This window comes from Aythya ferina (assembly GCF_964211825.1).
Source record: "Aythya ferina genome assembly, chromosome: Z".
Lineage (NCBI taxonomy): Eukaryota > Metazoa > Chordata > Aves > Anseriformes > Anatidae > Aythya > Aythya ferina.
The window spans coordinates 74,692,061-74,719,744 of record NC_140299.1 but is presented as its reverse complement, the minus strand read 5'-3'; the positions used below and the strand labels follow the sequence as shown (position 1 = coordinate 74,719,744).

General features: G+C 40.6%; 1 protein-coding gene across 11 annotated transcripts in view; it reads left to right on the top strand.

The window, feature by feature from the left end:
- PALM2AKAP2 (PALM2 and AKAP2 fusion) overlaps positions 1 to 27,684 on the top strand; it is a 262,326-nt gene that overhangs the window by 201,789 nt on the left and 32,853 nt on the right. The window lies entirely within an intron of this gene.

Sequence of the window (27,684 nt, the reverse complement as noted above, 5' to 3'; positions counted from 1 at the left end):
TGCATAATGTGGGCAACTGAGGAACAGCATTGGCATGTTACCTAGGGAGGGACACCCTAGAAAAGATCAGAATAATAATATTTAAGCAGTCATTCAGTATCTTCCACGAGAGACAATTCACATCTATCCTAGAGTGCTTTCTGATGTGGGTGTGTTCCTCTTGTTCTTTTTACAATGAGGATCTGAGAGATACTGAGTTAGGAAGCCATATGTAATATATATATGCATATATATAAAGATATATTTCATATACCTATAAAAAAATCCTGGTTACAGTGAAGAATTTAAGGGAGTTTCCTCTTCTACCAATTGTTTCAGGATTTTTGTCATTTTTCCCACTTGTAAAAGTGTTTGATTTTTGGTCTTTCAGAGGTTAAAAGGTGAGCAAGCAGCAGTTAGATCTGATTGAAAAGAATATGAGTGAGAATTCAGGATTTCCTGCTTACAGAGAGCCATGTGACTACCAGTGAAAGAGCCCAGTCATAAGCTTATTGCACTGTAAAGTCAGATGCCCTTTTAAGTCAGCGCAGTTTGAGCCATGCATTAAAAGGCCAGGTTACGGAGATCCCAAAGCTAGACTGTGGCTTACAAAATGTCTTCTTCCTGCATTTTTGGTGGCAGGGATTTGTCTGGCAACATGCTGAGCTTTGACAGGTCTTCATCATGACAAGTCATTCTCTGTATGGTGTAATAATTCATAATTCATGTTTCTGTTTCATCACCAGTGTACAGAACAATGTGTTCAAGGGAGGTTTGCATCCAGTGGATGATAAGATCTTGGTTTTCTTGATGTCATGCATTCCTTCTGGGAAATGTAGTCTAAAGAGCCACTCTTATGTTCAGGTGCTAAACAGGGCATTTGTATACGCTTCCCTTTTTCTTACCCTTTTTCTTACAGTTTTTCATTTCAAACAGAAAGTAGAAAGTAGTGTCTTTCAGTTTCTGCTGTTTATGTGAATTCATCTTTGCAGACGCTGTTAGTCCAGCCCATAGTCATCTAGTTAACCTCTTTGGTTCTTAGATATTTTTTTTTCAGAGTAAAGGCTTCTTCTCTGCATGAGATAAGCTTTTGTAAGTACTGAGAAAATTATGTGGTATTGAAAAACATCTTGCTTATTCTCTTCCTGAGCTACTGTCTGCAATGGCGCATCAAGTATCAGATGATGTAATCAGTACACACCGTGTTTTCTCAATGATGGTACTTTTTTGTTAGAGACGTGGACATTTAGTAATAGCAGCACTGTTATATCCATAGAGTATATAACTGAGGAGTAAGGGAGACAATATTGTGAAAGTATCCATATCTTTTATTAGACAAACAGAACGAAATGGGGGAAAAAAAGAACAAAGTTTTAGGCTCAGCACCTAATTGTCAGCTCACATGTGTGATAACTTGATTTACTTCTACAAAACCACTGGATGTTTTCCACATTTACCTGCTCCAGGCTTCCTACTCAGGCCATGGATAAAACCTAGATGTTTCTCCCAAGCATTTTCATTTCTATACAGAAATATACTTAGCCTTTAGGGCATGTGATTGGAAAAGACAAGCTCCTCATATTGCTGACATTGCATATTTTTGGTGTAGTATCTGAGATCTTGCACAGTTTGTCTCTTGCTAAAGATAACTTGGAAACCATTCTTTTGTGTCACAAATAAAATGGGGTAATAAAATGATGTGCAACAAAAGAGAACAGATAGGATGCCCAAAGATGGCAAATTTAAATCAGGAGATTTAGAGATTAGCCTCTTCAAAGTTTCTAGGTGACTCCTTTCCCACCATAAAGCAGGAATGGAAAAACAGGTCTGTGTTCCTGTAGGAGGACTCCTGCCATAAGAAGGGAGGAGTGGTACAGCAGAACCATAGTAATAGCTGTAATAGTAATAAAGAACAACAAATAGTAGAAATACCTGTCACTCGTTCTTGGAGAGCTCACCAGACTGAATTCTTGGGCTTTGTTATTCAACCCTACAGGCTAGTTCTTGTTTTTGCAACATTGCACTGAAGAAGTTGAGTAATTACAGATTGAGACTACGAGGGATTAAGCTCCTAAGTGCCTCTTTAGACACCTCTGCCCAAATTTTAGAGCATCAAACCATATATTTAACTGTTGCCAAACCTTGCAATTACTTTAAGTCTTTAAGTGGTCACTTCCAAGGCTGAGAGTCTCTGGCTCCTAAATAGCAGTGTCAGTCTGTATGACAGGTATGAATTCAATTTTCTACCTTTCATAAGTATTGTAGCATAATGTACACTGAAACATTATACTAAGGTATATTGTTTCTCCCACCAGATTTGTGTTTGTACATTGCATACAGAATGGGCAAAACCAGAGGAGTTTCATGAAATTTCAGATGCCTTTGTGTTGTTGTCAGGAAATATATTAGCAAGTACCCTCATGAGCATACTTTTTTTTTCAGAAAACTCACAAAATATGCTATAAACACCTTTCTGATAAAAGGCATAGTGAGATTAAGTGATTTTCCTAAGACATTAGAGCCTGTGAATGGATTTGATTTTGTAAATTCCAGCCTTGTATTTTATCTACATGCATTCATCACAGCAGGAGGTTTTATCTCTGACACACAGAGTCTCATCTTCTTTACTCATGAACAACTGGAAGACAAACAACTTTTATGGCTTCATCAGCTTGAGTAAGTCCCTAACCTTATCCAATGGCTTTGTCTTTATTGGGAAATAAAAGGAGGTGTAGAAAGGCATCACTGGTAAATCCTGTGCTGTCAGAGTCTCACAGGAAATTGAATGACCCTTGCTTAAGAAACAAACCACAAAATGTGGGTGTGATGTTTATTGGTATGTGCTTCGCATTCTCCTGCAAGGACAGATTGCATTTCACATTGCTCATGTACATTCTGCCTACGTTTTCCAAGAAGATTTCAACTCTAACTCATCTGAGAGCAGCCCGTTGGAGGGAGATGCTGCGAGTGCTAGTATTTTGACTTCTGACTGAGTCCTGAAAAGCCCTCCCCAGTGTTAATGATTTCTGGTAAGAGGGAAGAAGGATGGGCTTTCAAACACTGGGGGCATTCATTACTATGTACTGTCAGTGTAAATAGACCCCTGCTTAGATGTTAGTCATATTTCTTCCTGGTTTCCGTTTGGTATCTGTTTGTTTGCTATTTCTCCTGAAGACAAGTCAACAATTGTATTAACTTTTGGATTGTGGTATGGGAGTGTTTGTATTAATTTCCTGACAACAGCATCCCTGTGATCTCTTATTTAAAACTGGTTGTAGGGTTTCCATAATATTGTCTTTCTATTAAAAAGAGAGGGGATGAAAGCCCATAATATAAGGGGGAAAAGAGTTCTAGCTTTTGGAAAAAAATAAGCAGGTTGTATTTGTATCGTTGCAAGATCACAAAAGTTTGGATTATGTCTTGTAAGTGTCGATATTTCTAAATGCAAAAGATATAAAAGCAGCTGCTTTAATGTGTTATTCATATTTAATTATCCTAAATAAGGGTGAAATATCACGGTATTCTTTGCTAACAGTTTTTGAGATATGTGAGAGCACTCAGTTTGTCCTCTAGGAAAATTGAAGATCAAAGGCCTTCTCTGTGAGAAGCTTGCTTAATATTCTATATTGGTCTAAAATGTTTTAATGTAAGGATTTTTCTTGGGATCTCCTAGTGTTTGGCCATTGTGGCAGACTTATTTCACTGTTGACTCTGCAGAATAGTACCTAATACTACAGTTGGTCTGTTCTATATTTATATTCTCATTTGCCTTCAGAATTAAACTCGCTGATAAGACTTCATTAGGCACTTAATGAGCAAGGCACACAACCCTTAACAAAGAGAGAAGAGAAGAGAAGAGAAGAGAAGAGAAGAGAAGAGAAGAGAAGAGAAGAGAAGAGAAGAGAAGAGAAGAGAAGAGAAGAGAAGAGAAGAGAAGAGAAGAGAAGAGAAGAGAAGAGAAGAGAAGAGAAGAGAAGAGAAGAGAAGAGAAGAGAAGAGAAGAGAAGAGAAGAGAAGAAAAGAAAAGAAAAGAAAAGAAAAGAAAAGAAAAGAAAAGAAAAGAAAAGAAAAGAAAAGAAAAGAAAAGAAAAGAAAAGAAAAGAAAGAAAAGGAGAAAAAGTTGAAGGTGCATGTGGACAGGCTTGTTTTGCAGTTGTTTGTATATCTGGCCATTGGAATGTTCAAGGGATGCAAGGAATGGCTGTTTCTCACCAAAACCTGCATTTCTACCCTTGGCCACACTCCCAGCCTGCAAAGAAGCTGATGTTAACTTCAGCACAAGGCAGTTCATCTATCCTGCCTTTGTAACGTAAGTCCTCCTGTAATCCATGTTAGCGTCATGTCCGGATTCTTACTCAGGGACAGGATTTGTCATCTGTTCTTGTTCTGATTGTTTTAAAAGCATTTTAATTGCTGAAATATGGTGGTACCTGGGTTGTTCTGGCTTAAATCACTTCCAGCTACTGAAGAAATAGCTGCAGTCATTTGTTGCTTCCAAAATGAAGTTCAGAAACATCAAGGCAGGAGGTCAAAATACAGAGAGAGGTGAAGGAAATGGGAGTTATTCGTATGACTGATTGGTTGTCCAGCAAAACAAACTCAGCAATTAAAGGAAGCTGGAGCTTTATGTACCATGTATAAAGGCTGTATAGGCATTATTAAAGTTACTGTTAAGCCACGTCTGTAGTGTATAATTTTGATAATTTGAAACAGGTCTGCACTTTCACATTCTTGCAGATGGCGCCCCTTGATTGTTAATTGTGTCTGTGCAACAAATCATAGTATTGTAACAAACATCTCAGCTGAGATGGAGCTCACCTGTGTGTCGGTTGTTGCCAGGTTCTGGTGAAAGACACCAACACCTCAGTACTTGTCTGTTTTAGGAAAGAAAAAAAAAAAAAAAAAAAAACAGAAAAAGGTGTGCTACCAGCAGAAGCAGAAGAATCTCACTTGCAGGACTGCTTTGCTGCTGTTCTCAGCTCACTGGGCTGACCAGGAAGCAGCTGGCTTCTGTGCTAGCAGTGGCTTTAAGAATGAGCCTCTACCCTTCCTCCTGCATCCTTGTCTGGGTGGGACTGCCTCAGTACAGGTACCAGAGATAAAACAGTGAAGATCACCAATATAAAACTAAAATGACTTCTTCCTCTGTTGACAGAAAATAAAGAAACAAACAGACGAACTAGTGACTTGATCTATGTGGCTGGGTTGCATCAGTGCAACGACACGCCGCTTGCTAAGCAGCGTCAGAATACAGAAGTACTACTTCCATTTGTCATTTAAATCACATAAATGCAGAAAATAACAAGGTTTTACTCTTTTACCTTGTTTAGATTCTTGGAGACTAGGCCTGGTTCTCTGACTGCAAAATTAATAATCCATTTTAAAGGGAAACCTTATCACAAACAAGACAATAGTATATCTTATTGCCAATGTTCCAAAGAGCTCATTTCCGTGCATTTTGGAGAAAAACTTTCAATTTCATTTAGGCTGGTAATTTTTTACTGTAGTGGCTTTGTCATGGGAGTGTTTATAGCAGCTTCAGTGTGAACCTCTTCAGCAGCACTCTGCAGGCTGCCGAACAGAGAACACCATGCTGGAGAGGGGAAGGCAAGGATCCCTGCAGGTGGGAGGAAAAGGGAATTCCTTTGAGCACAGCTAAAACATAACAGCAAAAATAAAAGATGCAAAGCTACAGGTGCTTTGAAAATGTAAGAACTAGCTGAGATGATCTCTGATAGCTGCTTCTAGGCCTCCGAAGCAGAGTCAAATGCCATCGCTGGTAACAAACAGACCCAAGATTTGCAGGGGAGGGAGCGACCTCCAGGAGGAGGAGTGGGAGGTTCAAAGGTTATCATCCTATTTATGCTAATTGAGTTTGAGCTAAGCTCTTCCCAAGAAGAAAGCTTCTTATTGAATTAGTTATTCAGTTCCACGGGGTGCAAGTGGAATGGCTGTAGCTGTGTCTTAGACTCTGCGCGAGAGGCCCTTCAAGAATACAACTGGAGGAATTTCTCTCAGTTTTAGCATCCATCAGATGAAAAGCAACCAGTAGACCTGAGATACTTGTGTGCCTTTTGCCATTTAGTCTGTCTACAGAAGGGGCCAAACATGTTCAGGTACACGGCACCCTGGCAGGTCCTCTGCTTGTCCATGGAGCAGGGGCTTAGGGTAAGAACAATTTATTTTCATAACATTGTTAAACAAGGGTAATTGGTAATCTTAAGAATTGTGTTGTGAAGGAGAGGCAATTTTGGAGCTACTTTCATGAAAAGCAAAGGAAGATGCCTTCCTCCCTCTGTAACAATGTGTACTGTTTATTCTTTCATTGTTTGTTCCCATTTTGCTGGTATTTGAATGAGAAGTTGAGTGAAAACTTAGATGTTGTGTATGTTTATGTATTTGCATATATATTCATACAGATCAGTATTGTAGAGAGGGCATGTATGTCACCCTGTACATCTGTACGTGGGAAAATACTGCTAATAATATTAATTTCCACAGCCTCATCTATCACTAACAAGGCTTTTGAAAGATTTATAGGTGTGAATTAATTAATTATGCCTCAGGGCAGTCTTAGGAGATGCATGTTAAGGTAAGGTTGAAGCCTGGGCAGGTTAAGTATTTTATTCAAGGTCATGCAGCAAGTCAGCAGCAGATAGAAGAATGAAATCCAGGTCTTCTGATTCTGATTCCCTTTATTTGCTTAATACCTGCTAGTTGTCTCCTAAATTGGATTCTCTTCAAGACTGTTAGCTTTGAGGACTCATGAAAGTACAGCAGTTAACTGTAGCTGCAGAACAGCTATTGGCAGGACTGACATCTGAAAAGTCTAAATTTAAATTAACCTGAGCTGTCATTATTTATATACTTACTCACAGTACATTGCAGTGTTCTTTTCCATGAGAGCAGTCTACTGGTCTCTGATGGCGTTTAATATGAAAGAGTTACTTTGCAATTCAAAAATACCAATTGCATGTCCTCAACTCTCCTGATTTTATCTCAACTCTTAAAATACTTAGTATGGTTTTTCTTTCAAAAAAACGACAAATGCCAGAACTGACTTCCGTTTTTGAATATAGGTTTCTAGCCTCAAATGTTGCAAAGAAATACTGAAAAATATGGCTTCAAAATAGTACTCCCTGATTTGCCTTTCTCTGCTATAGCCCTCCCCTGTCCCCCCTCCCCCAAGGGCAAATAAAATTTAAAATGCTATTTTGTTTTTACAACTTTCAAGACTTGCTTCTTATCAGCTCTTATGATAAATCTTTTTTATCAGTCACTCTAAAAAGCACATACTTGGCAGCAGAAGGATCGAGGCATACAGAACTGTTTTTTTTTTTCTACAAGGAGATCTTGCATTTACTGTTGCCAAGTCCATTTTGACTACTCCCTTTCTAATTCTTCTCGTCCTAAACTATACAGATTCTATATATAACGTATCATTCATTATGTAATCATTTTGGGGATGGAACTGGGATTTTATGCTGTCAGTGTCCATACCATAGTATTCCAAAAGAACATAAGTAATCTCTCTGTTTTAATATGGTTAAATCAGATTTTTTTTTTTTTTTCAGTAAGCATAAAACAGGATAATGACCTTATCTATCTGCTGACCTTGAAAATACCAAGTGTCTTGTTTTAATTAATAAAAGGACAAAAAATTAGCCAGAAAAATAATCCAGAATTTTATGTTCCTGTGTGCTTATAACATACAGCACATGCTGTGCATTGTTTATGCAGTGGGATTTGGGACTGTGGTGCTCCCAGGGGACCACGACAACATCCATGCCCATTTGCTTTGCTGTAATGCTGGGTACTGCCTGACTGCTGCAACACAGCTTTTCCAGCTTTTTGTTTGTTTGTTTTTAATTTGGGGTCAGGGGGTGGTTGGGCAGCACCAGGACTTCCAAAGTGCAGATACCTGTGCAAAGTCTGGAACAAGCTCTCCAGGATGGCTGTGGGATCTTCTTCAGCAGAAGAAGATCCCACAGCTCTGCTGCCAGGGTTGATCTAGATATATTTAGAGCACGGGAATGAGGATGGAAAGTGCTCCATGTCCTTTGCATCCTGTCACGTCAATGAATTCTGGTATAAGTTGCCTGATTCCTCCAGTCCTCTTTGCTGCCCAGCCCTTTGTAATTCCAGCCACTTACAGATGCTCATAGACGTTCACCCATATTTTTATACCAGCAGGACAGGGTAACTTTCAGAAGCATTTACTCTGCCTTACTACATAATAAAAGCTTCCAGAGAAACACAAATATGCAAACTGTGCTGCTGGCTTTCACAACTAGCAAGCCTCTAAAGACTGTTTTTGCAGAAGCTTTTGCCATCTTTTTAATCTGGTGTCTTGCTCTACCATTACTGAAAAATAAATAAATGTATGTTTAGAATGTTCCATGCAGTACTTCAGTACTTATTTAGGCATGGTTCCATTTTAACAAAGTTCTGCAGTCATAAGTTATAGCATGTCTGAGATGCCCAGTGTATTACCAGAAGCTGTGGATTAAAAGAAAATTTGGCCATGTGTCCAGTGGATCCCTGAAGGCATGACACTCTTCATTGAAATGTATGCAGTGTAAAGCTTTTCAAACACCACAGCAATGATAATAAATTTAGGATGTTTGGATCCAAATACATTAAGGTGTCAGAAAGCAGAATGCCAGTCTTGGCTGCAGTTCAGTCTCTGGGCTTCAATTCAGGATATTGACTGAGCCAAAAATTAAGTAGGATGCCTGGGCAGTGCTCTCATCAAGTGAAATCGAGTGCCTACTTTCTGTCAGAATGGTTGCAAGATTAAAAATCTTTATTGTCCTTGCAGTACAGTCCTGTGGCTGTGATACCAGCTCAAACAGGAACATGTGTATTTCTGGTCTGATGAAATCCACTGGGCAGATGGCCACTTGAAAGAAATAAGTGGTGCCTTCAGCTTTCTTTCCTTCGCTGCTCACTTGTAGGCAGGCAGAGGTGGCTTCTCCACATAAATGATACCGCATTCCCAAGCACATGAAGTCATGCCTGCGGTACCGTGCCAGGCTATGAAGTCACAGCATGCTGTCCACATGCCATGTATTCCTCACGTGTGTTCACAGACAGCTGTCGAGGATCCAGTTGGACGTGTTATTTACAGCTGTGCTCAGAAGGCAGAAATTATGTAAAACTTTCCATGGGTAGTGCTGGGAAGCCTTGGAACCTTAAATATGGCAATGGTGGGGAGGCTGTCCATAGGTCCTGATTTACAATTCTGCCTTGCACATATATGTATCCTATATACAACAAACTGTATAGTTTAATAAAAATATTTATTTCTATCATTTATCAGTGTTTCTCTATTGAAATGAGCAAACTAGTCCAGCCAGTGATGAATTTCGTGTTATCTTTTGCCTTTGTGGGCACTTCTGTATGGTAATATTTATTAAATCATATTAATTAGACAGCTCATGAGAGTATGTGGTTGACCTTTCTGGAGGAATGCTGCATTATTTTATCCCCATGGTTACATAAGCCTGTGGGCTAGCCAAAACCACCATTTAGCATTTTATATGTAGAAGATTGGCCAACTAACCTTTGACGTAGAGGAAAGCTGCCTTCAACATTAAGACTTAAAACCTGCTCCTGCTGAAATCAGCAGCAATAATCTTGTTTTGAATTGGTGCAGGATTGGGTGTACAAAGATAATGTGATGGTAGTTAGATGTTACTATTTATAGTGATAACCCAAGTGGAGAAGTTTTGCTGAAACTTTGGCTTTGGAGTTAACGTAGAAAGGATTAGTGGAAAGGCAGGGCCACCTCTGGTCTCTTGGTACACAGCAAAACTGTTCTAAGACTAATTAGGGGCACATGTAGGCAGTGCAGTTTTACTAGTAATTTGATTTAATGAATGCTGCTCATTTAAAAAGCTGTAATTTGTGTTCAGCCCTGAGGAAGTAAGGAGAAACTGCAGGAACAGAAATTCCCCAAAGCAGAGGCACAGCTTTCCAGGTGTGTGACTTAACTGTCGATTGTTCTGTGCTTGCAATAAATTGTTTTGAGTTTAAGATCAGATGAAACTGAAGAGGCCTTATCTGTAAAGGTAGATGTAATCTTTTCCCTTTGACAAGGTACATTTTGCTCTGCTTGGCTTTGTTTTTCCTTTATGCATACAGCTATTTCTTGTAACATCTCTAGATTTTAGTACATTATTAGGTGGCATGTTAAAAGCAAGATTTGGAAAAAAAAGCTTGAATTATGATTGCTTTCAGATAATCTGTTTCTTGTTGACAGATCTCAGATTTTAACTACCGCACATTAACTCCACTGCTTCAAGCAAGTAAATTCCTGTAGGTAACCAACACCGTTCTCATTATGTCTTTAGTGATTCAGATGAATCAACTCACGACTTGTTCTCTTCAGAGCAGAGTTGATAAAATTTCCTGGCATTTTCCAGGAAGGAGACTCTTGAGACTGATGTCTAACATAACTCTTCAGTACTTGTAACAATCTGTGTTCCCAGACAAACTGACAGAGTGAAAAATCACCATCTCATCTTAGAGCTGAAGTGCCGTTTCAGACCGGTAGTCTGTCTTGGTAACAAGTAAATACAAAAACATCCCAGGAAGAGCCGACTTGTGCTCAAACTTATGCAGCAGCAGCAGCGGATGACTATTTGATTGCACAGATCTGGATCAGATGCTGTCAATCCTTTTCTCAGCATACAAGAAAGGGCAACAAATGTACTGCATGGCTGGATGGTGCTTCCATGCATATGAGTGCTTACATCCTCTCTGCATTGCCAGATTTTTTGGCTCTTGAGTCTTGCCATAGTTAGCATTCCTCTTTCAGGCAACTGGAGAAGTATAGAAGAATTTTCAGTTTTCTTTCAAAATAATTAAAGTTTCTAGCTTTTTCTGGTTGCAGAGAAAAGTTTAAAACGTCAGGCTGACCTCTGAGGGCTTGAAAAGCACCAAAGGGCTCTATAATCAGATTTATGTGCTTTTAAAAGGAATATCTTGATTTTGTGGGACTTTAACAATGTCTTCTGAGCAACTGGAATTAGTATGATTGCTGTATGATTAGAGAGGTTTAGTACCATCTCAGCACTTAAATCAATTATAGTTTGTTGTTTCCTGGTGTTGCAGCATGATGTTCACAATTCTGCCTTTCAAAGATGCTTCCTGTTCCTTTCAACTTTCATTTTCCCTCTTGTCTTGTCTTCAGTCTTTTAGTATTGACCCCATGTAAGAAAAGGTCTGCCCAAGATGTGGAAAGACTCCATACACTTTGTTTTTCACACAAGTTAGGTGTTTGGCTGCTTTGGCTTTTAATCTCTTCTCTTCATCTCTTTTATCTAGGAGCAAAACTACTCCATGTCAGCACTGGAGAGAAATAATACTCTGTTAACTGGTACGCAGTTATTTCTACCCACTTAGATAAATGAGAGGGTGTGTTTGAAGACTGATGTGCAGTTTAGTCATCATAATTTCAAACACCCAAGCACCTAAATAAAATTGTTCTTTTCTATTTGAATAATAAAAATAAATCAAACATAAAGAAACTAATAGGTATTATGCACAGTAGTCTTAGCAATTTTTGTTATGTGACAAATTCCATCACAACTGTGTAGTATTGAGATAGTATGTCTGATTTTCACCAATGAGATACTAAACTAAAGTATATTCCCTAGGTGTTATATCAAATCTATCATATGCAGGTGATCCCATTTTGGCTGATTAATAAATGCCCAATTTTGCACTGTTATTTGGCAGTTCGTGATTGGCTTTTTAAACACTGTTAATGCAGTGCTGTGGAAGAAAGTTCTCTCCCTTCATGCTTCACCCAATAAACAGTTTAGAGATTTTTAAAACCTCTTCCCATGACAAGCATACAGTTTTGCAGAGATAATGATTTATTCTATTCTGGTGTATTCTGTTAATTGCCCATCTCTAATCCAGATATTAAGTATTGAATTAGACATAGGAACATAATTAGAACAAACAATTACATTTTTAATGGATTGAAGAGGAGGCTTGTGGGAATGGGATTTGAATGGTTGTCCTTTAAGGATTTAAGGGTGATTTTTCCGGGCTGCACATTCAAAGGAAGACATCTTCAGTTTCATAGTTCAAACTATGAATACTATTTGTTAAGCAATTACATTTTTTAAAACAAACAAAAAACATAAACTACTGTTTTCTAATGTATTTCTTACCTACTTACTTAAGTGCCTTAAGAATCAAAATTTTAAAGTATTTTTATGGGGTTTAAAATCAAAAGTACAGGTACAAATGCTTCAAATGAAAGATAATTAGTTCAGTGGAAGAAGTAAGTTCCCATACTAACGTCCAGTGATATTTTGTCTGGTTGTCCCTGAGTAGCACAGCAATTTCAAAACAAGAAATCTTGTTCCAAAATTGAGGAAATGTAAATGAGCAAAATACATAAATTCAAGGTGATAAATCTGGGACCCCAATACCTGATTTACGGAAGCATCCTCTAACACCAAGAATGCTTGTTTATCTGTATATTTCCTTCCTTTACAGTTTGCAATAATTCTCCCTACGAATTCTTAGCAACATAATTTTAACTGTGAACTTCAGAACCTAAACTTGTGTTTCTCCCAGGACCTAAATGTCCTTTGACTTCATGTTTCCTTCATTCTAAAATCTACCTGCTTTGATATACCAAGCATCAGTGTTGGCCAGATGAGATATATTACTTTCAGTAAGTCCACTTGCTGATTGTTGAATGCAAGATTTCTGAATGCAATGTAAGAACAAATCCAGGGAGTACTCTAGGCACCGGAGGAATATTTCTGTCAATATTAATAAAAATCAGAAATCCAGAAGCCAGGAAGTGGGAGCTCCAGACAATCACAGAACTTGCTGCACACATCAAATTGTTGCTTAACGCATTATAGAATATCATGCATTCATCCCGGTTGACCTCAGCCTGGCTTTGTAATTTAAATCTTAACACCCTGGATGTAGGAATCCTAATCACTTGTCTGCCACTGGGGCTGAAAGGAAGTAATGGTAGCGGCAGACCACAGAAATGAAAGAAGAATGCAATAACCAGAAGCAAAAAAAAGGAGAAAACAAGGGATAAGCAGACCTATCCATCTAGAAGCAGAAGCTACAGGAAGGTCCTGTCATGAAATTAAAAAGAAATGGAGGTCCCAGCACCCTCCGTGTTAATACAACGGAGAATAAACGTAACAAAGAACATTTTCAGGGAGGGAAGGAGTGGGGGTGTTTGCTGGTTCCCTGATTGGTAACCAGAAGCTGCCCAGAAGTGTCTTACTCCATTTCCAGCTGAGCACCATGTTTACTGTCTTCATTCATCAAGAAAGGCCTTTGAGGCCCCTTCTCATGATAGTTGCAGGTTTTAGCATGCATCTGTATAACTTCACTGCCATTTTCTGGCAGTAATAAGAACCAGATTCTGATGATGTGTTCATAATTTCCTCTGGGCCCATTTTGGTATAAGCTCATGCTAATTAAAACCTGGATTCAGTTCCCATTAGAAGACCCTTGCTCATCTTGTGATGGGAAAGTAAAGTAATACCTGAACTTATGGACAAAAAATGGAGCTTTTGCTGAAGTCAATTTTTTGTCATAATTCCTGGAAGAAAATGTTATCCAAGCCATAGTAATCATCAGGGAAAACAGTTCTTGAGCAAAGTCACGGTAGAATGTGTCGTTAATCATAACCCACCCACATCCAGGCACCATATCGCCAGACACTTCATTGGAGGAAGGAACAGCACTGTTGGTATTCGTGATTCATTATATTCAAGGGTTATAAGGTTTTTAGAGTCAGCTGTGGTCACATGTTATGACCAGCATTGTGACATAGACCACTGGATTTCCCTAAACTGCCTTCTGTTTGGATTAGAGCTTATCTTTTAGAAAAACATCCAGTTTTGATTCCACATGTCCAGCAAGGGAGCATTCATCACAGTGTGGATTAAATTGTTCCCTTCATTAATTACACTCACAGCTAACAGTTTCCTGCTAGAAGATAGGCACTGTTTTGCTCTTGGTCTCCCTGAACATTCCCCAGTGCAGACAGAAAAGTCTCATACTCATTTCTCCACTGAGGAGCTGGCAGCTTTATCTGAAGAGCAATTACTTATTTTTTTGCAAACTCATGGGGTTTGGAGAAGTTCTGATATATGGCATTAATTACTGTCTAACAATCAAAGAAACCTGCTCAGTGTGTTCTTTCAAGTCTCACTATTGCTCTGATGTTTACACACTTGTGCCTGTGGCTGAGAATAGCTGATGGTGCTTGCATGGCCTCTGCTTTTCATCCATACTGCTTTCACCTTCTTGTCCACTGGCATTGTACCCTACGTTCATGTATCCACCTCTGTTTCATGGCTACATACATGTACAGTAAGAGATGCTGGATCTCCTTTGATTAGCTCTGGATAGAGCGTTATGAGAGCTCTTCTGAGCATTAATCATATTTCCTGATGAAGTGGTCAAGGTGAGGTGTCTTGTTTGGAGTTCTGTGTGGTTTTGGCACAGTTGGGGCTATATTTGCATTATAGTTTACACCACAGAATTGTAATTTGTTGTCATCATGAAATTTGTGACAATCATAGGTCTTCCAGGAAAACTGGTGTCTTGCTCAAGCAGTACGTTACTGACAGCAGTCACACGCACGCCTCACTGCAGTTTAGAGGCAAACCCACCAACCAGGCGGACTGCAGCCTGTTATGAGCCCTAAACAGAATTTCTGCCAAACCCAAGAATGAGGTTTCTGTGTATGAAACAGAGTGGTGGCAGGATGCTACATATAGGCAGGAGTCTGGGCTAACTGGACTTTGAATACCCCTAAATGAACCGCATGTTTCTGCAGAGCTTTCTGCAGAGCTAGATGTCATATCACCTCACCAACCTCTGATCTTTTCTTTATCCTTTTGGGACCACACTAATTGGTAAGAAGAGATGTCAGTGCTAATGCACTGATAAGTACATTAGCAAAGTTGTTGCTTAGTCAGTTGCTGAGACATTCAGAAGGCAGCAGTTCCCTAAATGAAGACCTAATTTGCCTTTGGGTAAATTCTGCTTAGCTCGCTTCCTCAGCAAACCTCTGTCCAGATGTGGTTTTGGAAGTTATTGGCTGACACTAAATGAAATACTTCTTTGCGTACGTCCAAAGTTAGAGGCTGTATCCAGGCAATAGGGTACCCATAGAGTAGTGTAGCAGGGTGCTATGAGAACCATGTCTGGGTGGAATGAGAGCACTCTGTGTCCATGCTTCCTCTCCTAGTCAACAAACTGAATATAGCTGTCGTCCTTGGTTCAGAAAAGTGTCGGCCTCTGGACTGTTGTGGGGATGTTTTACATTCAGCCATCACCAGTACACAATGAAGTAGTACCCGTAGCTTTTGTAAATTTTCATCTTTTCTTGAGGAGGTACTAAATATTAAGTAGCACGGTACACCTTTCCTGTCCAAAAGTCAAATTATTTGACATTACAAGCTATGCCAGTGATTAGACTGGCTTTCTGGAACTTATTTTGATCTTGGGTGGGATCTTGACAAACACCCATAAAACTTGTAGAGATGACCACCTGAAATTCAGCATTTAAATCTGATTGCATGCATACCAGTTAGGTGTAGATGCCTCAGACCTCAAAACTGCTTTTTAAGGTGGCAGGATGTGAATTTGGGAGTTTAACTTTAAGCACGAGGGTTCCAGCATTTTTGTTTTAAGGGCCTGGTCTGCTGTGCTTGTGGTTCCAAAAAGCAATGATCTCTGCTTTCAATACATCTGGAGCTGGTCCAGCTCTCCACTGCTGTCCATGTGCAAGCTGCCGCTCACCACTCCAGAAGGGAGGCTGTTTCCCACGTTCATCCTACTGGCAAACAGCAAAACAACTTGGTTGTCTTCAAGTGGCTTTTTTCAGTGAGTGGTTTCATAATGGTACATTTGTACCCTTGTCTTCACAGAATTGTTGAAATTTCATGGTAATTTTGAAGGGGTGCTATGATTACGACCTTAATTTTATTTGCCTTTTAATATTAGAACTACTAAGAGGATTCTTTTTTTTTTTTTTCACCTGTGATGTAAGAAATGTTAAACACCATCTGATGAAAATGCATTGTTATTTATAGGTAAATCCAATTATTCGGTTAGTTAATGGATCTTAAAAATAGCTGTAAGAAATGGTCATTCATATGTTTTCCAGCAACTGATGGCTACTTACCCTCTGAAAAGCACCCATTCTGATTAATTCATTGGTGAGAATTCAGTGTTGTGCAAGGAGAACAAGATGTGTTAGCATAGCTTTATGCTATATCGTAGATAACAGACAAATCAGCACTCATTGAGCCACTCTGTAATTGCATTAGTCTGTAAACTTCTGGTGGCCTGGTTTCCTCTCTCGTTAAACTGAATCAGAAGAGTTGGAGACACGCTTGGATACTCTCACTCGTAGATTAGAGATTTCCTTTTTTGGAGGTTTGTTCTACTGGCTTGTTTTTCCATTAAAAATGAGACATGGTGTCGGTCTGGTGTTGTTTTTGATTCTGCCAGAAAACTGTAATGCATTAAGTCCTGCATGTAAAAAATGTTCGTTTGTTCTAAACTTAAGTTTATTTATAGCTTGAACATCTCACATGATGAGGTCTTCCAGCTTTAAGTCACAAGCAATATAAATTGAGTTCTAAGATTAGCCATTGTATTTATTTTTCTAGTTTTTGTAACTAATTTAGGTCCTTGCCTTACTCTGAATGTGTCAATTTTGATAAAGGATATTCAGCTGATAGAGCACATTCTACTCCACAGTCTGTCAATTAGTGAGTTGCATAACATTAGAAAAAAAGAAAGAAAATGTGTGTTTATTCCCCTCATAATAGCCCCTTTCTGAACAACCAAGTTCTTGTTAACCTGTCAATCAGGAAAGGAAACCACCAAAGCTAACTGTCATTTCTAAGAAAAAAAAAAAAAAAAAAAAAAAAAAAAAAAGCTGCATTTACTCTTTTTGTTGTGTGAAAGTCTGCTTGTATTTTTCTCCAGTGTGCTAAGTTCCTAACCTCCCAGCAAGCCACCTAGGGCAGTGAAGTGAGACAGGTGCTTATGCATTTTTTGGGACCTGCAGGCAGGGTGCCAGGGGCAAGCTTGGCTGCTTCAGCTGGCAGCTGCCTCTGCCCCAGCCCGGAGGCTGCTCCTCCACACAAGCACACAGCCAAGGTTTGCAGTCTGACTCCCCCATTTGCTACCCAGCTGATCAAAAAAGAGGCAATGAGAAACAAAGTGAATTTAATACTTCATCTAAAGTTATGATCTTTCCAAGGCAGATGTTGCCATGAACGCTGTGGAGCCCACAAGGACGAAGCTGTTGCACTTACATGTGGGTATCTGCTCACCTGTTGAGGGAACTGGGGCAGCCCAGTAAGGGACAACACAGCCTCAGCAAGGACTGATGCCAGCACAGGCATTTGTTTTCCTCTCTTGGGCACAATGTGCCAAAGAGACATTAAAAACTGACTGATGGGGAGGAAAATAGACGCTAGGGACTAGCACATGCACTGCGGACAGCATCTTTAAAACATTCATTAACATGTTTATTGAGTAATATAGATGTTTTTTCTTTCTAGTAGGGCCTTCTAGACTAGATGCCATCCTTAGGCAAAAGCAATGAAAAGCAAAACCTGAGCAGAATATCTCTAGACCACACTGTCTCTGTGCTTTACTTGAAACCTGTACAGCGTTGTTCTAAAATACTGTGCTACCATGAGAAGTTTCTCCTAAGCACTGAACTGCATTTTTCTGACAGTCATCCTTGCTGTCCTTACAATTTGCTGTATGCAGGAAAGTGGAAGGCTCCAAAATACACAAATTTTGTCAGAGTTTGGTGCTAGACCACTGATCTAAGAACAGAGGCATGAGTGGAGTGTTTCCCTCCTCCAATGGCAATGTTTACCCTAATACAGAGAATATTTGTTGCCCTGGAGGAAAAGGAGGAGGTGGCATAAAGCTGTTCACCAGCAGAACCCAGCCAGAATGGAGCAGAGACGTCTCAGAGCCTTTCTGGCATCTCAGGTGCAGCTTTAGGTTGTTCCAGGTTGTTTAGGTTGCTTGGTGGTAGCTTTATTCAGCCCCTTAATCAGGGGCAGAACATCCACGATCTTGGTAAAATGCAGGGAGGTGGTCTCCCGGGGTTGGCAGGGATTTTTAAAAAGGTAGATTGAGGTGGTTCTGTAAAATGGAGATAATTTCCAGGATAGTCGTGAAGCACCTGAGTGCCTGCTGTGTGGTTTGAGGTCTTTGAATGGGGAACTTGGGAAACATCAGATGTTCTGTCCATCATCCCTGCAATGGGAAAGAAATGCAGATGGGCTGTACAGGTGTCTTGCTATTCCTACTCTTTCCAGATTGCATCCTTTAACACGCGAAATCACAGTGCCATCCCATGCTGCCTCTGTGCAGACTCACATTCATTAATCACATTAATACAGGGTGGGGAAATGCTCCGACTTGGGCAGCCTTCCCCAGACCTACAATGGCATAGCCTACGTGGGCACATGCCTTGATGCCCAAGATGATGGTCTGCTTCGGTCATCCTCTGGCCCCACAGTAGTGGAGCAGGCAGCTGCAGACGGGACACATGGCCTAGTCTAGTATTTCCAATTGCTTCCCAAAACCCTGCAGCCGTCACGTTGTTAAGAGCCTTAATTTTCTTAGCAGCTGGGCTGAGCCCAAGAAATCGTTATGGGTTGATTTTATTGTTGTTGTCTCTATTGTTGTAATATGAGGATGGAATTAAAAACAAATGTCTCGGCGCTGATGTTCGCCTAGAGTGTGAGACAGCACACTGGTTTAGAGACCAACATATTACCCCAGATTGTAGCTGTACTCTTGAAAATGCAAACCAGGAGGACTGCTGGGCAGTTTACGAGCTGTGTTCCACTGTTGCCTTCTGAGTGGGATCTGTACACAGAATCTCAGCAGAAGTCAGCTCGTGCAGAAGCAGGATGAACTGGCCCAATCCACAGCAATCACGCCACTGCAGGATGCTACACGGAAAGAATGTGGCTCGATACACTGCTCACGAGCTCTTACACCAAGACACGAGCAGATGGTGGATGGAGGAAACCAGAGGGGGAAGAAGGACAGCTGTCAGAGTAGAGAAAGCTGGAGGGAAAACCAAGACCAGTATGAGGAAGAGAAAACGTTGTGGAAAAACTCAGAAAGGAGAAACTGTGGGCACGTTGATGTGGGTGGTCATTATTCGCAGTTCTGCAGTCTCCACGAGGCAGCGACTGAGCAGAAAAGGTCTCTGCCAGTCCCCTGCCATGGAGCCATTTTTCCTCATTTTTTGCTTCTAGGCATGTAGGCTGCTGCAACTGCATTTGCAGGATCCTGCAAATTGCAATCATGACACTTTGTGATGTATCATATTAAAGGAGCTTCTCTGTCTATATAAGGCCAAAATCCCCTGATTTCCAGTTTCAATCAAATAGGCATCAGAGAGGGAGCATTTCCAAGCTGAATTCAGTGAGACCATTTCTTCGTGACATAATGTCCTGTGAAAATAAACTGACAAATGTGGTAACACAGTCCAGCAGGGTATTAGAAACAGTGCTGTAAGCTCTCTCCATTCCACACAAGAGTTCAGATTTACAGAGAGCTTTTCTCCATCAGTCCTCAAATGAGGAGAAATAAATTTGCATCAAGAAATGATGTAACACACTTACCTAATAAAAAATAATCTCTCCGACATATTCAATGAATTAATCATTTAGCACCAAATAAAAGATATCTGCAGGTTTTTTTTGTCTTCAAAGCCCTCTCTTTAATAAGATTTTGGTATTACACATCTTTTATTTCAATTGATTTTTCCTTTAAAATGCACACGACTTCCATAATCTCAGATACACTTCAGGATGAAACATGTGATATGCATCTGCCCTGACTGACTTTCAGAGCATCCTGCCTTTTCTTCTGATTATATGAATTTCAAGTGTGTGCTTTCCTGACTGATCCTAGGAGAATTTGTGGTGCCCAGGAGTTTCTTTGTATGGCTTTTCTGCCCCAGCATGGAAATGCGCTTTCAGCATTCTTCTTCACCTCGGTCTCCAAAGTGCGAAAGGCAGTTCAGATGTTTCCAACCCGGCATTTTTTGTAATAAGAAAATATTATTACATCAGGAGGAGTGTGCTTATAGTGGAACATGGTGCTTCTTTCAGTGCATTTGCTGTTGGCAAGCTCTCTCCTGTTTTCTCCTGTTCATTTTGATAGCTGAATCTTGTCTCAGAAGGCAGTCCAATTTCAGGAGGGTCCTGTATCCCCAGAATTCATCGTATGTGCCACAGTTTCACCTGCTTAGAAAGAAATTTGCATTAATTAATTAATTGAAGAATTAACTAAATGTTAACACCAGGTGTAGGATGTCATTCTGTAACCATATTTATACCCTTTTGCATACTGCCATCAATTGAAAGTAGCTTAATTTTATAGCAGACATCATTTACAAGTCTGTAATGACTAGGGCAAAAAGCCAGCATCTCGACACAAACTTATTGGTTAGGTGCTGTTGGAAAATTTTAAATAACTGCCTTTAAATTCCAGAAAATCACTGCAACTAGGGAATGCAAGTTTGTGTTTCCTTTGTACATAGGGATTCTTTAATATTTCCTGATACGCTCTTACCCATTTGATAAGCAGCACAGTGCACACCTTGATCTGTTTATCTGGGGTCTTGCTGGATGGCATCATCATGTGCTTGAGTGAGATATATGCTGAAGATTTAAGCTACAAATAGCAAACATCTTACTTACCTCTGCTCATCACACACCTTTCATAGAAATGCAATATTATGGATTTCTGAAAGGTTGAGTGAAAGGAACATAAGCTGGATTTTTAGACCAGGAATAGCCTTCATCTTCCTCCTACGTGATATGCAGGTGTATTTCAAGGAAAATGCAGTTTTTTGAATTCTGGACTCATGCGACTAGCCTCAGTCAGCCAGTCAGCATCACCTTGTTGCTGTGCAGGATTCCCACAGACCTCCCAACCCTGCCAGCACTGGTGATGGCAGAGGCCAGGGCTATGGGCTTTTGGGAGGAGGGAGATAGTGGAGGAAAAGCAATCTACAGCTTCTTTTCCCTGCCACATTGCAATGTTATTATTGCTCTTGTTGCTTAATAAAAAGAGCTACCCTATTAAGAAAACGAATCAATAGTAAGAGAACAAAATTTTGTGTGTTTTGATATTTGCCGATATTAGGCATAGAAGAAAGGACAGAAGAATAGTTTCATCAAAAGAAACAGTAAATAGGACTTGAACAATGCACGTTTTTATTAAGCTTGCAGCTATTTGACATACTTCATTGTTGATTCTTGGTCTGTAATCGTTTTGTCATGCCCGACTTACATTGGTAATTTGCCTGTGCTTCTTACTGCTCTCCCTCAGGTACGGGTGGCAGATAGCACTAAGTGCTGTGATTGCAGGCATGTGGTCTCCTCTTTCCAGACTGCTGGGATTTCTCCTTTGTAGTTTTCTCTGCATACATTTAGTTAAAGCTAAACTGCTCAAAGCTGAGCCATCCCTGCATCTGCAACAACCCCACAGATTCTCAGGTTATGCTTGGAGGAACTTGTTGTGAGTCTGTTTTATTTAACATATTCAGTGTTAAATGGGAGAGCCTCCTGATACCTGACTTCAAAATGCATCTTCTGAAACCCCAGGTAACCTGCAGGCAGCCTGAAGGGTTTTTACTCTGACTTCTACCTCTAGCTCCCTCTTAATTCAGTAGCTTTTCTGCAAACATTGAACAAGTTTTGGCTCTGCTGAAGAAATGATAACTCTTGTAACCCTGAACTGTCTTCTCTGCTTTGCCTGTGCCAGATGTGTAATGGCACCAGAGTTAAAATGCTCAGATTTAGACTAAATGAATGGAAATCAACAGGCATAACTGATATGCAAGGCTGGGAGTTACCTAAACATTTTGTTCTGTTTTAAAACAAACATTTTTCTGCTAGCTTTTTCAGTATTATAAGGATCTTTGTTTCCAGCCACCTTATCTAAACAAATCAAAATAAACTCTGTGCACACATTCCTTGCTACTACAATAAGTGGCCTGCTCTTAACTTTTTTCTTTTTTTTCCTTGTATTTTTCCACCTTTTATTTTTTGCTGGTTTGAGGAACAGCCTCAGCATGTAGGGTGATGGGTCATCTGAAGTGCTAACAATATTTAAAACCAGTCCTGGGGAAGTTTCTTCAAATCACTGTGTGTTCACAGAGAGACAAGAGCCTGCACAGCACATTTTCCATAGGGCAGCAGATGAAGGAATGCCCAGTTACCCCTTGGGTGTCCACCTGACACAGGGTAGCACGAAGCAGCTGAAGATGGTTTCAAAAGTATGGAGAAAAGAGCATGGATGAAGCCAACTTGAATTACTTCACCTTTATCACAAAGCAAAAACTGAGCTGCTCACTTACTTCTCCAGTGAGGGGTGCTGAGACAAGCTTGAGCCTTAAAAACCTCCGATAAGTGGAGGTGAGAGGTTTATGGTGACGCGGCTGTGGTATATGGCCGTAAGGATGGCACTGGGTGGGAGTGGTTGCACCAATGTCACAACTTGGGTAGTTTTCACCTACCTCAGCACCCACAGCAAAAGTGTATAGATAAGCCAGCAATTTTGAGAGGAACTGAAAAGACAAGGGCGGAGATAAAGTCTTTCCCTCTCTATATGCCTTTCAGCAAATATAAGTAATGTATTGTTTCCAATTCCTTATTTGCTTGCAAAAGTGGACACAGATGAACAGCCAAATATTTACTGTAAATATATGAGAAGCACAACTCAGTAGGTGCAATGCTGTATGACCTTCTTAACTAGTTTTTTAAGATATCATCTTTTCATGAAACTTTACACTGTTGACTGATTGGCATTTATATCTCTGGCTTCAGTATTTTTGACAAGGTATTTTACATGTGCTGTGCTAGGAGTAGAAACCACAGCACGTGCTGCTTTCTCTCTGAATTGATAATGCCCCCAAGACCCAGTTTTTAGGGCAGTCAGTCGTGCATACATCTTTTAAGAAGTTTTACCTGTTCAGCATGGGAAATGAGAAGGAAGCACACATTTTTAGCCCTTGGAAATGAGTTTCAATCCAAGTAACATCAGGAGAGAGCCTCCAGGTATTCCTTGGGTTGGTTTGAGCACAAATTCATTTTTTTTCCCCATAGTAAAAATGTTTTGGATGCGCAAGTCCTACTCATACTATACAGTGTGGCTGCCAGCAGGAGTGTATGCTCACACAAGTGTGAGTATGCAGCAGAGATTTCTTTCAGAAGATGCTTGAGCCTTCCTCCATCAGAAGAAGACGGGTTCCCAAAAGCAAGCAAGGACAAAGCCTGGTGCTGGTTTCTCCACCTGTGGAGCTGGGCAGCAGCAAGGCACCCCCTCAGCTCAGGACGCGCAGAGCACGCCAAGCACTGGTGAAAAGCAAGAGCCCCACATGCTCCTATCAGGGCATGGCAGCTTCCTCTCAGAAGTTTATCTTGGTGGCCATTCTTGGATAATTCATTCTGAGCGGCTATTCAGCTGTCCCCACTGCTGCATTTGTCTGAAGTATGGGTGCCTATGGAGGGGGCTGTGCTGGGAAGGAGAGTTTCAGAAAGCGAGCGAGCTGTCCTTGCTGCCTGTCCTCAGAAATTGGTTTTATTTCTGCCTGATTCTGGTTTTCTTTGTAAGAAGAACAGCAGGCCTGGTTACAGCACCAGGGGAAATTAAACTGACAGAGCCAATTTGTTCTCATAAAATAAATAGAAGTGGCCTTTGGGTTTAAAGCGTGTGATTTCCGCATCTCGAGGAGGAAGAACAATTAAGATTGCTCACCAGATTAAATTCTTTCTAATTGTCGGTTATAAACTTGCTACTGGAACATTAGGAAATATCCAAGAAAACTCCTTATTTTTTAGAAGTTTTTTTATATATTTATTACAAGAGACAAGAAAGTCTTCTGTCAGGTTGGCTTCCTTGGCTGCTGTAAGCAGGTACACTGCCAAAAACCGAAAATCAGCTCACGAGCAGGCCAGAATCAGGGGTGGATTGTCACCTGCACAGAAAGCTGTCTCCCCTTTCCTGATCTCTGCTTGCTGCACCCCGCCACACCTCGTGAGGTCATGTGGAGAAGTTGGACGTGCGAGTTAGATGCAGTGACATGTGTGCCCTTAATTTGGGTTCTTAGATCTGGCTCTAGGCACAAGCCCAGAAATGCACAAATCCAGAAGGCTGGTTGGTGCTGGCGTTTGCCTCTCAGCCCCTACTCTGGGACTGGGAGGCAGAGGAGGGAGTAGTACCACACTGTTATTTAATGTGGTAGTCCTGAAGGATGGAGCAATTAGCTGAAAAAAACAAAGACCACAGAACCAGTCTGTGACAGGGCTGACATCAAACTAGAAAGCTTTTTCCATATTGCTTTTATCTCTGCTGTTTTACACTGGATTTCTTAGATTTCTCTGACCTTCACCACCCATTGTTTATTTCTCGGCCAGGTTGGTGAGGTAGATTTGTGGAGGAGTTGTTAAAAGTGTGAAGGAGATCCTTAGGACGTTAAGCAATTGCTGTCAGCTGCATGCTCAAGCACCACTGCTGGTTCCCACAACTCACGATGTGGGGCACTTTCCATTTTACAGTCCCAGCTAAATTTGGCTCGGGCAGATCTGTGGAGATAATAAAGTCCGAAGATAATGAGTGAATCGGTGACTCTGGTCCCTTAAGACCTTCCTTCGTGTGCAGGCCAATTTGCAGAGTTACAGAGGAGAGAGATAACACTTGGTCTAAAGGGATTCGTGTTGTGAAAAGATGGTTAGTACAGAGTGAGGAAAGTGAACACTTTTATTATTTGGTTTTTCATCCACTACTGCATATCTTGAATTCAGTTGCTAATGCTTAATCATGAGGTATAACACAGTAAACCCCTGTTTCTGCCACATTTTATAAAAATTCAGTGACTGCTTTGTTTAGCCATAACCACAATTTGCAACTGGCAGCTAAAACCTGAGGTAACTTCTTCCAGACACAGCTGTTGCATGTGCTGTGCCCCACAAACAGCACTTCATCACATACCTTCACCAGTGAGAGCTGTTTTGAGCTAAAGAAAACTGTAAGAAGTTCTGAGGTCCATGCAGTAACCCTGGTGCCACCTGCATCCTTGTCTTTGGTTGAACTCCTGCTGAGGCCTTTTTGTTGCCTGTACAGGTGTCCCCTGGCACAGACAGGCAGTCATGCAGCCAGTGCTTTTCCAGCTTCTTTTAGCCCTTCTTATTGAAAAGTTTAATTCAGCACTGAAACTAGACATGAGCTGCCATTCTGAGAGACACATTTGGCTTCAGACTGGAGCATCCTCAGATCTCTAGCCAAAAATAGGAGCTGCCTACCTCACACTAGCTTTATATATAAACAGATACAGATACAGATACAGGTACAGCTTTAATATGCACTTGCTGCAAATTTGGGAGATTTAGAGGCCTGAAACAGGTAAATCACTTTGATATATATATATATTTTTTTAGTAGTAGTACAGTAATTCATAGGATCTTTTAACTTTTGGCTAGTTTAATACATATTCAACATTAATTATTCTAAATCTATGCTAATGAATGAGAAATACTTCATAAGACACAATCACTTTTAGCCACCCTTCCTGCACAGTTATGCAGGAGTGTCCTAATAAGAGAGATTTCACTGGAATAGAAATTGATCGTACTAAAAGAAAAGCAACACACAACACGTTTTGTAGCACAGGCTTGAAGACTATTGTTTGCACCCAGGTGGCGTTGCAGTGTGACGATAAGATCCCAGTGTGCTGCTCCTTTTTTTGCAGGTGCTGGGGCCAGCCTCACTCTGTCATTTGTAATCTTGATGACTCCAGAAGACAATATGTGCTGATTGTTCATGAATGCTCATACAGTTTTTGTTGCCTTTCAGTCTACATTCACTTTCTTCCTTTTGGTACAGAGATGTAAAGGAACCAGGGATGCACAGTGCATAACTGTTTAGGAAGGGTGGCTAAAAACAAAGATGTGTCAAGACTCTTTGCACATCAAGTTAGGAGGGATCACTTTAAAGTGTTCTTGGACCACTTTGAGATACACTTCTGGTATTTTTATTTATTTCCTGACCATTCAGCCATTTCAAGATTCTGTTCAGGCTTTTCACTGCAACCAAGAGAAGTATTTTTTAGAAGAAACTTCAGGTTTTAATGGAGGGGACTAGAGCTTTAGGGAAATAAAACCTCCAAAACCCAACTTATTTAAAGTCTGCAGGAGAGGTGGGTATGAATTCTAGAGGGCGAAAAAAAGGGTTGGTTGTTTATTTGCTTTGAGGCCAGTTGTAGCAGAAAGAGTTGGACAGGGTGCATCTGCTGCCTTAGCTACTAAGCTACTTCATTATCAATAACCCACTTCATTTTTGCATCATAATAGTATAGTCAGGTAATGTTATTCTTGTTTTCCAAAACTAACTGGAATGAGAAGCAGGTGCTTTAAAAAAAAAAAAAAATCAATTTCCAAGCACAGCTCTTGTAGATTTCAATGAAAACCGAGCATCCACTTGTCCAGTGGGCAGTTCCTGTGAGCCTGTAGCAAACAAGTGACTTGAGCACCATCTCCTGCACACCTGAAACTGCACTACCAGTTACAGCCCTGGCCTCCACTGGCCTCCAGGGCATCCGGGGCTTTAGCTGGTCTGTGGCATGAAGAGCACATAAGATAAGCACTCCGTGATCTTCTGTTCCTTCAGTGACTACAGGTGGAGCAGGGTTACTTGAACTTTGTACTTAATCAATAAGGAGATGTAGAAAATGCATTAAGAATCCATTTAGTTTAACACAATATTGAATTTCTCTCTGAGGTATCTGTCCCTCCTCATTCTCTAGAATTCTTGGATAGTCTGTATGGAAATTAGGCCGTATTTCTTTTCTCTTTAAGGCTCCACTATAGCCACTCTTAGTTTTGTTTTGTGACAAGCATGTTGAGTGAAAATGGGCCTTTTCTTTCTTTTTCTGTGAGTACCTTATTTCCCTTCTGTTCTCATCGATTTATTCAACAACTGACAAGAAGTATCTTACCTACCCATTTTAAAACTGTTGAGATTTGCCTCACTTAGCGTGGCTCAGGGAGGTGGCCAGGAGTCAGGTGAAGTGAGCTACCACCACCTTCAAGGGTTCATGTACAAAAAACAGCAGTGCTGTTGGGTTTGATCACTGTTCGTAGAGGATGCCTGTGCCCTCCCTCTGCTGATGCCCCAGGTCAGATGTGACCAGTAGCTGTGCTTACATCCAGCACAACCTCCAGCTTGTTTTCAGCTGCTGTGGCACCACCAGCACCAAAACCCCGGCTGGCCAAATATTTTCCAACTACACAGAAGCATGCAAGATGCATCAGTATGTTTCTTCAAACCTGCCCAGATTTAAATGCATGCTTAGATTTTTCTTCTAAACAAAGCAGCAAAGCAACAGGCAGAAGAACAGAAGCAGCCGGAATCATCATCATCTATAGTAAAATATGTAAAGTCACCCTAAATTCAGGCCACCTAAACCCAAGGTCTCAGAGAGTGCATGGTCATCACAGCTCAGCTTTTTAGTGTTAGCTATCAAACCTCCAGGAAAGCTAATCCAGGGGTACCCAAATGTCATAGCCCACAGGCAGTGGCAGTGAACAAGTATGGTGCTGTAGGAAACACTGTGTGTGTTTTTTTCCC